The sequence below is a fragment of the Buceros rhinoceros genome, unplaced genomic scaffold (genome assembly GCF_000710305.1).
Source record: "Buceros rhinoceros silvestris isolate BGI_N320 unplaced genomic scaffold, ASM71030v1 scaffold1772, whole genome shotgun sequence".
NCBI classification, from domain to species: Eukaryota; Metazoa; Chordata; class Aves; order Bucerotiformes; family Bucerotidae; genus Buceros; species Buceros rhinoceros.
In genome coordinates, this window is record NW_010398112.1 from 36,267 (window position 1) to 47,594 (window position 11,328).

General features: G+C 43.6%; 1 protein-coding gene across 1 annotated transcript in view; it reads right to left on the reverse strand.

The window, feature by feature from the left end:
* Positions 1 to 11,328, reverse strand: part of GAP43 (growth associated protein 43) — a gene marked incomplete at its 5' end in the record, with an annotated part of 24,000 nt that overhangs the window by 11,447 nt on the left and 1,225 nt on the right. The gene's annotated exons all lie outside the window — the stretch shown is intronic.

Here is an 11,328-nt window from a genome sequence, read left to right on the forward strand (position 1 = left end):
AGGAGGAGGTCATCACATGCACAATGACAGTCTGGACATAGGAAGAGGCATTTTGAATTATGAGCACTTGTAGGGAAGACCCACTTGGAGACAACGTGGAGTGGCATTGCTGGTGCAGAGCAACCCTCTCTTCTGCCCAAAGTCCTCTGTCTGAGATTGCTTAATCACAGCCCTCCAGGGATGGAGAAATCAGGAGGCACAGCACCTGTCCTGCAAAACTGTGTGGGCAGCTGGACACTTTCCTCAGCTCATACTGTAAAGGCCAGGTCCTCCTTGATCTGTCCCTTCATCCTTTGGGTGCCCATGAGAAAGGGTTGGGAGGTGAAAAGCCACATCTTTACTTAAGGTGGGACATCAGACTGCATAGTCATCTCTTCCATCCCAAGAAATCTCTGTGACCAGAGGTGTGATGCATGCCCAGTAAGTGCCCAGACCTAGGGGAAAGGAGGGCAGCTCTGCACTTGGTGCTGGCCGTTGTCAGAGACTCAAACTGCATACCAGGAAGGAAGGAGGGAGCTGCCTGGACAACCTTTCGCGAGCACTCTTGTTGCCAATGGCAGTCTTCCCTCTGAAGGTGGCAGCAGCTAGCATCAGTAATTCTGATTTTGATTCAAATCTGGGATTTTTTTTTTTTTAAACAAACAAATTAACAAACATCTTTCTCCCAGTTCAGGAGGGCTTTCCAGCCTCTGAACTTTCTGAGTGCTGCACCAAGCGAACCCATGTGGCTGTCCTACAGTAGCCATCTTAGTTTAAACGGCCTTTCACAATAACAATTCAATTAGGCGGTTAATGAGTTTGACTTCAACATGAGGGCACCTGGCGGGGCAGCTGCAAATGCTGGGGAGACCTCATGGGGCCACAGCAAGGCAGTCCCATGCCACATGCACAGCCACCCATGTGGTAGTGGCACAAGGACAGGTTACATCACCTAAGACCCCAGAGCAGCAGGTATGTCCAGGCTGTGGCTGTCCTCTTGCTAACACTGCCAGCCTAAGGTGTCCCTGCCTTAGCTGTGGGGCCAAGCAGCAGCCTCTGCTCCATTGTCTCATGCATAGCCAAAGTCTTCCATGAAGCCCAGCTCTGCACAGGCCCAAAGAGGCTGAGAGTTACCACAGCTCCAACTTGCAGACTTTCTAAGTTTTTGGCCAAGGTGGAGCTGCTCATACTTTAGGCTTGGGCACCATCATTTTGACAATGGCTGTTACAGAAGAGAGCCTTGTCTAAGGCATGAACCCACCAGGCCTAAGCTGCTCTGAAATTGCTTTGAAATTGCACTGAGGCATAGGAAGCAGCACCCCACTGTTCTGTGCTCATGTTGTCTCCCCTGGTCCTCTGGCTGATTTTATTTGCTGTAAAGTTCCTTGGCTCGGGTCTTGCCTGCTGGTCACAGAGCAATGTTGTGAGATATCCACATGAATGAACACATCTCTCTTCTTCTCCTGTTGGAGCTGTTCCACTTCCATAAATCATTAAAAATTCATCAGGCCAGAGGAAAACATTGACTCTGTAGACTAGTGGTGAGAGTACTCATCTGGAATGGGAAAGACCAAACTCCACATCCTGGCTCCAGCAAATAATAAATAATTTACACAAAGTGGAACAGCTCCAGCAGAAGTGATCAGGGGAAACTTTGTCTAGCAGTTCAATGGCTTGCTTATAAATCTCACTGGATTTCAGCTTCCTAGGGTAAGGCATGGGCCCGTCTTGTCTCTTGACCCATTCAGGGAGTACCTGACCCTCACATGCTAGCTAATCTAAAAGAAGGCAAAGGTTCCTCTCACTACTTTAATCTACAAATCCCATCATTTCGGTACTGGTACACCACGTTTGGTTTTGACAAATTAAAGGGTTCTTTAATGAAAAAAGGTGTTTCACAGAAAAAACCCAGCCCAGCAGAACTCAGAGGACCTGCATGTAGATGGTTTCAACTTTAACTAGGCTTGACTCCTCTGTTTGATAGAAACACATATATCTGTTTTGCCAGAACTGAAGACAAGAACTAGTTGCATGCTACATCAGCTAGGAAAGGCGTTGAAATTTTCATCTTGTTCCTTGATGTAAAAATCAGTGACTCCATCCACCTTCCTCACATTTGGCTTCAACTGTGAAGGGAGTTTCTAGCTTGAGGCACAAAGAAATGTTTTCTTTCTCATTTTGTGTCTCTTTTGAACTGCAGTGAACAGTGCTGGGTTAGTATCTTTTCAGACTGAAGCCTGATGTTCACCCAGAGAAATGGTGCTGCTCAGCAGCAGTGCTGTGCCTTTCTTCCCCCTGTCTTCCTGATGGGCCTCAGGTGTGTTTAGGAGAGAGCGGTTGTGTCGCAGACGAGAGGACAATTTCAGTCCCTGTGCTTGGCACCACATTTGGCCACACTGATAAGTCTCCTAACATATGCTTGGCAGCAGTGCTGGGATGGGTTTGTGCAAAGAGTACCTTCATCCCAAAAGATAAGCTTGAAAGCACGTGCCAAGGATGCTGAAGGATCTATCTCTTAAACACGCACTAGTCCCACTGACCTGCAAACCTGCAGCATTCTGAATGTCCACACCAAACACCAGGAGCTATACTGTGGGACAGGTGCAGTTGTGGTACAGGTTTAGGAGATCAAGGTGACAGTCATGCCTGCTCACTGTGTGGCAATCGTTACTTCCTTTTGCTGTGCTTTCATCATCCGGATGCCTAGTGTACCAACTGAATAACAGACTTTGAATGCGGACAAAGGGCCAGACAGGATTGCTGTTCGTTTAAATTGTAGCAGTCCTACTGAAGATAACCTCACAGATCCCATGAATGTGGGAGATTTCCATCCCCTCTGACCACATGGGAAAGCAGGAGACATATTAAAATACTGCATTGAGTCCCTCCCAGGCAAAGAAACATACAGATCATTTACGAACAGATTTGAGATAAAGACCACAGACTCCTTGAACTTGTACATCTTTCTGAAGTGCAGCAAGGCAGGCTCCAGCCCAGGGCTTGGTCTCCTGTGGCATATCCCTTGTTTCAGCACTGATGACTGAAGAGTGCTCTGAATTGCTTATGACACTGATGCTGAAATCACAGGTGAAACCCTAGCCTTACATTAAGGTAGTGAGGCTTGCCTTTCATCCCTGTAGCTGCAGCTATAGCTGGTGAGCTTTGCCTCCAAACAAGCTGTGAAAGGAAGAAGGGAGGAAGAAGAGGAGCTTGGAAGGGAAATTTTGGAATAAATAACACAGGGCGTCTAAGCTGAAATACAAACTCTTTCCTTTTTAAGCCCACACCCAGTGAGGGGATGGACTTCCATACTTGTCCAAAGACTAGGCAGTTATGGACTTAGGCCACGTGAGCTTGCATTTACATGTCTCTTAGTGGCTTGTGTCATTTCCAAATCAATGGGTGCCCAAAGCCTTTAAGTACAGCAAATTGGTTTTTAAAAGTTCTTTCCATCACTGTGACTTTATGTAATTTTTACTTTATTCCGTTTTCCATTTCTTCAAATGGTTATCCAGTAAGGTCTTGGAAATACTTTTCACAACTGCTAAGATGGTTCTGCCAAAGTCAGCAGCACTGGGAAATGCTCGTGCAAACTGATCACAGCTCTTGCTCCTGCCCTCCCACCCCTTTCCCTGTACATGCAGTGCATTGTCAGCTATGGTTCTGCAGCACTTCACCACTTTAGCATTGGGATTTGGATGGTCTTCCAAATGTCAAGAGAGATTTTCTTCTTCATTAAGCCCTGTAGGTTACAGGTAATACCTGTTTATCATTACTAGCATTTCCAATTACTATATTTGCTGAAGCAAGATGGAGCGATTGAATAGTGTCTTCCACCTTCTGCTTTCTTTCAAAATGAAAAGAGGACTCATTTGCTATTGTCTCAAGGTACAGCTGAAAAGTGTGTAGTCCTTTCAACACTGGATAATAGGGACCTTATGACCTATATCTAAGACTTACTTACATAAAGCCCTGTGTCTCACTTTTCCTGTCATTAGGAGAAGAGCATTTTCCTTTACATCTCTGGGCCCTGTCCAGGTTTCCATAGTTCTTTGCCTGACTACTCTGCAGCCCTGCAAAGGGCAGGTGTCCGACACAGGCTCCTGGCTGCCAGGACCTCAGCTGAGATTTAAAGCTCTGTTCTGGTACCCCATGCTGACAGTGATGTAGCTAAAGACACAGAAACAAAACAGAAACATTTCATCAGATCGCATTCACATTTGGTGATAATAAAGCCAAGGCTCTTTACATGGTACAGGCCATTAGGGCTAAAGGATATGGCAAAGGGAGCCTTTAGCAGAGAACACAGAACCAGGAAGAAAGTCACAGTTCTACTAACCTGAAAAACCAGACTCCCCTCAGAGAAGAGTTAAGCACACAAAAGTAGTACTTTCCATCATTCAGTTTTTCCCCCATACATTATCATTAAGTAGGTGTCTCTATTTTGTGCCGGAAAGACATTCAACACCAACAAGAAGGAAAGCTAGGGAATGAGGAAGTTCTCCTTTAAGTCAAGCTTGCGCCACAGATGCAGTCTTGAGAAACTGTGGCTAGAGACCTGTTCAAATTGAGCCTGAGTAAATTTGACTTTTACAGGGTCTACTGAAGGTCCAGAACTGGAGATGGAACTTAACCAATAGAGCCGATGCCAGTGGCTGGATTTGCAAGCCTCCTGTCACTGCCTACGTTCCCTTTAGTTGTCTTGGCCACTGCCCAATCTCACAGACCAAATAAAAATAAAATATTTATGCAGTGTTTTTACAAAAAGGAGAACTCCCAAATCCACACGAACCTGGATGTCATTGCAGTCATCAGTGCTCATTGGGTAGCTGTCTTCAAAAAGCAAAGATGTTGGTGTGCGTAAGGACTGGTATGAGTAGCAAAAGTATCGCCTTTCTGCAATTAAGTACAGCCTTTTCTGGACTAATGTGTACAGTGTTTGTCACATCATCTCATAAAGGACATGTGCAGATTTAAAGAGAGTGCAGAGAAAAGCAGCGAAGATGATAAAAAGCGTGGAAATAATGTCCTATGAAAAGTAATTAAAAACATTGCACACATTTCTGGAAAGAGATGAACAACACGAGCTATGTTACTATGTTCTTTGTGCATATATTTATAGTATATGATGCTATGTGCAATAATCAATGTCATAAAGTCGGGCTATGAGAAGTTTTTGCTCTTTCTGTGGTGTAATACAAGCCAGAAAGATATTTAAGACAATGATGGCAAATTCATTGCTGAACTTTCCTGCCATTGTACAGTTGATTGGTGTCGGGGAAGCTGTTGACAGTCAATCGGATATTGAGCAATTACATATATATATATAAAACCACAGTTATATTTAGCATCAAAAGAGATCATGCCTTAACTGCTAAACCGAATCCTAGACAGCAGAGGACAGTGTTGAGTCCTACTAGAAGTGAGGCAGTTTACCCCAAATCTAGCCATAGCAGTATTTGGTAATAGCCACTACATGAAGTACAACAAATGGATGTTAGGTCTGACCTGGCTTGGCAATTTCTACGTTCCTCTACGAGTTATTTGCATAGATCCTTGGGAGTACAAATTCATCTTACCAGAGTCCGCGGGGTGCCACAGAGATTGGAAGTGATCACTGCACTGCCTCTGATAATCCAGTATTGATGTACCTATTATCCAGCTCTCAAGGAATGTCTAACTTGATCATGCTAACCTGGTGATCTTTCCCCATCCCTTTCCTCTGTACACGGCAGTCATCTGTACCACAGTCAGTACTGCTATCCTTAAAGTACTGCTCCTTGGAGCTGTAAATCCCAGCCGATACTCTGCAACTTTATATCTAAAAAGTTCAGCCTACTTGATCCTAGTGTAAAGAGATGACATTGGTGGTGGTGCAGAGCACTGCTGGCAGCTACAGCAAACAGCTGCCACTTAAATTTCGTTGTCTGTATGTCTATTCTGCCCACTGGTCTGCTATTCAAGCCCTCCTCAGCAGAAAATTTGGTTATCTTTTATGGCAGAAAGCCTTTCTCCCGTGTGGGGATTTTGGAGCATTTTCTGAAGATGATTTGAGTGCAGCTGTACTGGACCACTGCGGAAAACATTGTAACAAGGAAACAATGATTTTGAGTAAAATCTAGGTGGAGTTTAACCACCTGCCTTGACTGTAGGGAGCCATGACATTAGTATGCATTGTCTCAAACAACACTACCTGTTTGCACTGCTTGTAAGATGTCCTTCCCGTGGAGATGTGTAAGAGTGTAATGCTCTCAGCAAACCTTGGGATACCATCTAGAAAGGTCAGTATTGTACAGGTTCAAGACTGACAGCTTTCTTCAACTGAAAGAATACTAGAAAGATGTGAAGAAGCATGAGGCTGGCCAGTCTTCCCATGCACAGGAACTGCGCAGCATGCCATGATCAACGATGAGGGGCTTGGCCAATGCAGTGCTTGGGTGCAGGCACTGCAGCATTCATGGTTATCAACACCAGATGAGATGAAAGATTGATATCACCTTTCCTATAGTATCCGTCCTTCAGAAAATAAACCAGTTAACCAGCCTTCAGCGTACACGCATTTCTTACTGAGGTCCCAAAAGAACATCCTTGGTGAAAAACAGTGGTTAACCTGCTCTCCTCAAGAGGCCTTTTTCAGAGTCAGCAGTAAATATACTTAGTGACACCGAAGATTTCATAAAAAGAGGTAAGGTCTTGCTTCACCACTAGCCCACTAGTGCAGTTCCCACCTACACAGAGCGAGCTGCATCTCCTCAGAGAACAGCAGACCTGAGGCACACATGGGACCAGAGACAGTATTTCCCGGCCACAGAGGAGGAAATCCTGCACCCGTAACAGGTAGTATGTAGGTTTCTTGCTCTCTGGAAAATTGTGACATTTCACTTTCCGCACCCTGCCCCTCACATGGCTATTTGCACCCATGCTATTCAGGCTGAGAAATACATATGCAATGTTTATACCCACGTAGATACACACAAAGATCAAAAATTTCAAAGCAACTGAGGATGAGGCACATACTTTGACACCTTTCAGCATGTTGCAGGTAACCTAAATAGCATTTATAGTCTTACTTTGTTACTGGAGTAGTACTACAGACAAGAAAATGCTGGCATGCTTGCTTAGAGTTGTTCCCTCTGGGGCAGTCACGGAAGTCTACTGTATTTGCATTGCTTTCCTCGGCTGCCAGGTGTAGCAGCAGAGATAAGCTTCCATGAAACGGGAACAGCAGTGAGGGCACTCTGCTTCATGCCAGCTACCCACGGGCCAAGACTAAAATTCCAGTTATACAACTGCAATCCTCTTGCATAGCACAGGCTGTACCTTCTAGCTGGAACATGACAATAGGCAGCCTCCCTTTCCAAATCTTTACACAGCCAGTGCTCCCTAGGTGCAGCCAGTATTGTCCTTCCATCAATATGCTGACTGAACTGAAAACAAAGAACTGATTCAATCCTAAACCATGAAAAAGGATCTGTAGGGACTTGCTCCCTCTGAGGAAGTGAAGGGAAGATGGTCCCTCTTGGTTCTCCTTGCTTGCAAGGGCCCTGGGGGAGCTGCTGTCCCGCTTACATGCAAAGCAATGGTAATCTGGCTGATTTTTCTTCCAGCTGTGAAACTGCTCCATTGTAAAGCTATTTCATCAAGGAGGAGAAAGCATTCTTCATTTCCCAACAAAAGAAGATCCATGTGTTTCCTTAGGCACAATTTACTCTTTCACATTTCTAGGCTTTGTTGTATTCTTACCTGACAATCTAAGAGTGCTTTTGATGTGAGAGCTAGCCAAATTTGGAGGTAAGACTCGAAAATCTGGGAAAGTACAAAGAGAAACTAACATTGTGTGACATTGACCTCCTCTCCTCCTCGTAGCCCATCATCTTCTATAGTCTGCTGTGCTGGATGCTGATCTCACTTCAAAGCTGCGCTAATGTAGACTCTTTCCAGTAACTGTGATGGAGACTCTCCGGATTTAAGCAAATGCAACCTAGATTAGAACAAGGATCATCTCCTCATCCATATGTAATGTATAAATTCCCTCCTACCACTTTTGAATTTTGTACTGTTGAGTAGTAGGCTGGCATCTAAGGGAGCCTCTCTCAGCATAATATCAACACCAAAGAGGCAAAAGTTGGATCATAACAAGAAAGCCTATAAATATAAGTCTTGGCAAAGATGCTCATCTAAGAGAACACTTTCTTGGTATGCAAGTCACCCACCAAGATATGTGAAGAGAACTAAGAGATTGTCCTTCTTACATCAATCTCTCATTGCTGCTGAACAAAGCCCACTGACTCATTTCATCCCTTACCCACACTGGAATCCATCTACTTTTTGATACATTGAGGGTTGCTCAGAAACTGCCCTGTTGTACCACTGGGAATGTCTGGGGTTCCAGATCAACTAATACTGGATACAAGACAGTTGTTTGAAGCCATTTCCTCAGCTATTACCAAGACACAGGAATATGTGGAACTGAATAACAAGAAGAGCTGAGGGCTGTCAGGGGAATTAGTGACTGGTATGAAGAATCACTCAGCTTCTCCCCTGCTCCAGAAACATTAAATATTAAGCATTAAAAATTGTGCCCTTCTCTTTATCTAGTTAGTTATTCCTTTCATATCTTCTGGATACAAATGAAATGCCCTTGCCTTTTGCTTGTGTTTGCACCAAGGAAGATATCCACACATAACACGAAACAGCCATTGTAGTAAAATTCAAGGCAGATGAACATCAACACACAGAAGTAGCACGGTCGGCACGCCTCATGGTAGTAGCAGCCAAGCATGCCATGGCAACCAGCCAACCATGACACTGGCTAGGAGCCAATTTGATTTATTTTTGGCAGCCTGACACTGCATACAACTGTGCCGGTCTTCGATCACAGAAACGATAAGAAATGACCTTTGAAAGACAAGGGGATGACTTCTGGGAGAAGGGGACTGATGAAGCTGAAAGAGGATCTGTCCCCAGGTTGGAGGAATACTGGAGTGGCAGATGTTTGGTAGCACTCCCTCTTTACTGAGTGACCATTGCAGCCATGCCAGCAACAACCAGTGCTGTATTTGCTAGGGGATGGCTGGGCAAAAAGCATGGCAAATGTCTTTAAGTCAGAAAGAGTAAGTACCAAAAGAGAAATGGAGAGGTTTAAAGAGATGAGAGGGAGTAATAGGATGAAGATAGGAAAAAAAATACAGGCTTTCTGTCAGGAAATCTTTCATGTCTATGGGAACTTGTACACAGTGATGATGCTTTTTTGTGGAATATTCTTTAAGGAGAAAACAGCTTCTTACTATTCTGGACATTGGGCTGCAGACCGTATTGCAGAACACAACCCAGCATCCTCAAAGAGAGGGACAAGAAGGCTTATTTAATCTTTTTTGCATTTCTTTCTTGGGTGGCTGTGGGGGCACTTACGCAGCTGTTTGAGTTTGTGACTGGAAGGCTGATATCATCCTGGAATGAGAATTTAGAAAAAATCTATATTCATTATCATTTTAAAGAGACTATCAGTTTGACTGTCGCCACACACCTTCCATGTTTGCTTTCTGCAAACATTGGTAAGCTTGTGTATTACTGCATGCATATTGAATGCACATACTGGTGTTGAACACTCAATCACTGAAAACTCATTCTTGAATATATATTTGACTGTGGATTTTCCAACATACTCTGTTGGCTAGATATTTATAAAAGTAACAGCACCAGGTACAAACAGGTATTAAATCATGCATTCAGATGGCCACTTAAATTGATGTGGCCATGAATGGTTGACCACTTCAAACAATGTTCAAGACAAGAGCATGGGGAAAATACCTGCAAATAATTTAGAATACTGAATAAAACTAAACTATTCTTTGATGACTGGTGACTCAAAACAGGTAAAATCAACCAAATTAGATAGTCTGCTACTATGAATTTCCTATGTCTATCCATTAAAGCAAATTAATCTGAATAAAAACAGAATGTTAATTTAAAGCAGAATGACTATCCCTGTTTAGGAATAGGGCATCCCAAGCCTTAAATGAGTTAATTAGCACTCGTTATCCTGTGTACAGAGGACCCAAAACCCCTGATTCACTCTGTCCTATTTTTTCCCATTGGTGTTTATACCTTTGCTCAAGTACAAAACCAATGCAAATACATTACGCAGCAAAGCAGATTAGATTTCACAAATCACATGATTTTTATTCTGCCTCCCAACTCATCACATAAAGTAAGAACAAAGAGCTGGAGACCCGGACAACAAACCATCATCTTGAATGATGCAATTTCAAGGCTTATATCTAGACAGTTTAAATGAAAGGGGGTAAAACCTGCAACCCTTTGTTGTTGTATGTATTCAGTCTTGAAGGCTGCTCCCTTTGTTCATACCTTAAATCATAAATGTTCTGCATAAGCTCCTCTCCCAGTACTTATCTGTCCTTTTGTATATCTGTTCTTTCCTACCTGTCCACTTCGTTGAGCAGGAACAGAGTTGTCTGAAGCACTGAGTTAGCTATGAAGCTTGGAAGTCTGATTAGAGAGTTGGAATTGTGACTTGTGGAAGAGAAAGAGTGGGCCAAATGAAATGATGGAGAAACATCAGTAAGTGCAAGGCTGGATGCTGAGGCTGTGTAACATTTACATCAGGCTGTTTGTGAATGTCAAAGTGATATGCCACATTTTTGACCCAACAAGCTAATGAATGCAGAATGCCTTGTACAACTGAATGTCTCATGAATGTGGAAACCAGTTATGCTTAGCATTGCCTCTTGATTAAGTTTCATATGGCACCTACCTCTGATGTTACCTTTTTTGTTTGTTTGTTTATGTCTCTTTCTTTGATAATGTAAGGAAGGTAAAGAACAAGAGCAGAAGTATCCTCAGGTCTTTGATGGATTTTCTACCCAGCTGAGAATCACAATTCAAAAATCATCTCTTTTTTATAGTTTATAAACACTATGCCTCTGTCAAAAATGCTCATTTCTGCTTCTCAAAATGTTTCAACTCTTCCCCGGGGAACTAGTTAAGCAGAATTACACTCAGTCAAGAGCAAAGAATTGAAAAGACCTCCTGCAGCAAATGGTTGCATTCAACCCACTCGTCTGTCCTCACTCACTGAGCTGTAGGGGCCTTTAATCTTCCCCTTCCCTGCCTGATCCTCTTACCGTGTGAGTCTAACCCAGCTGACACATCTAAAAGCTTCGTGCAAGTATGGCCGTCTTGGGCTACTCCAGGTACAGAGGCTAGAAGTATTAGTGTGGATGAAACTATAAGCAATGGTGATAACAAGACGTTCCTGACTAGGATGTGGTTGTACCAGGAATCTCATGTGGCTGGAAAAAAGACCCTTTTGGCTCCTTCTTGACCATC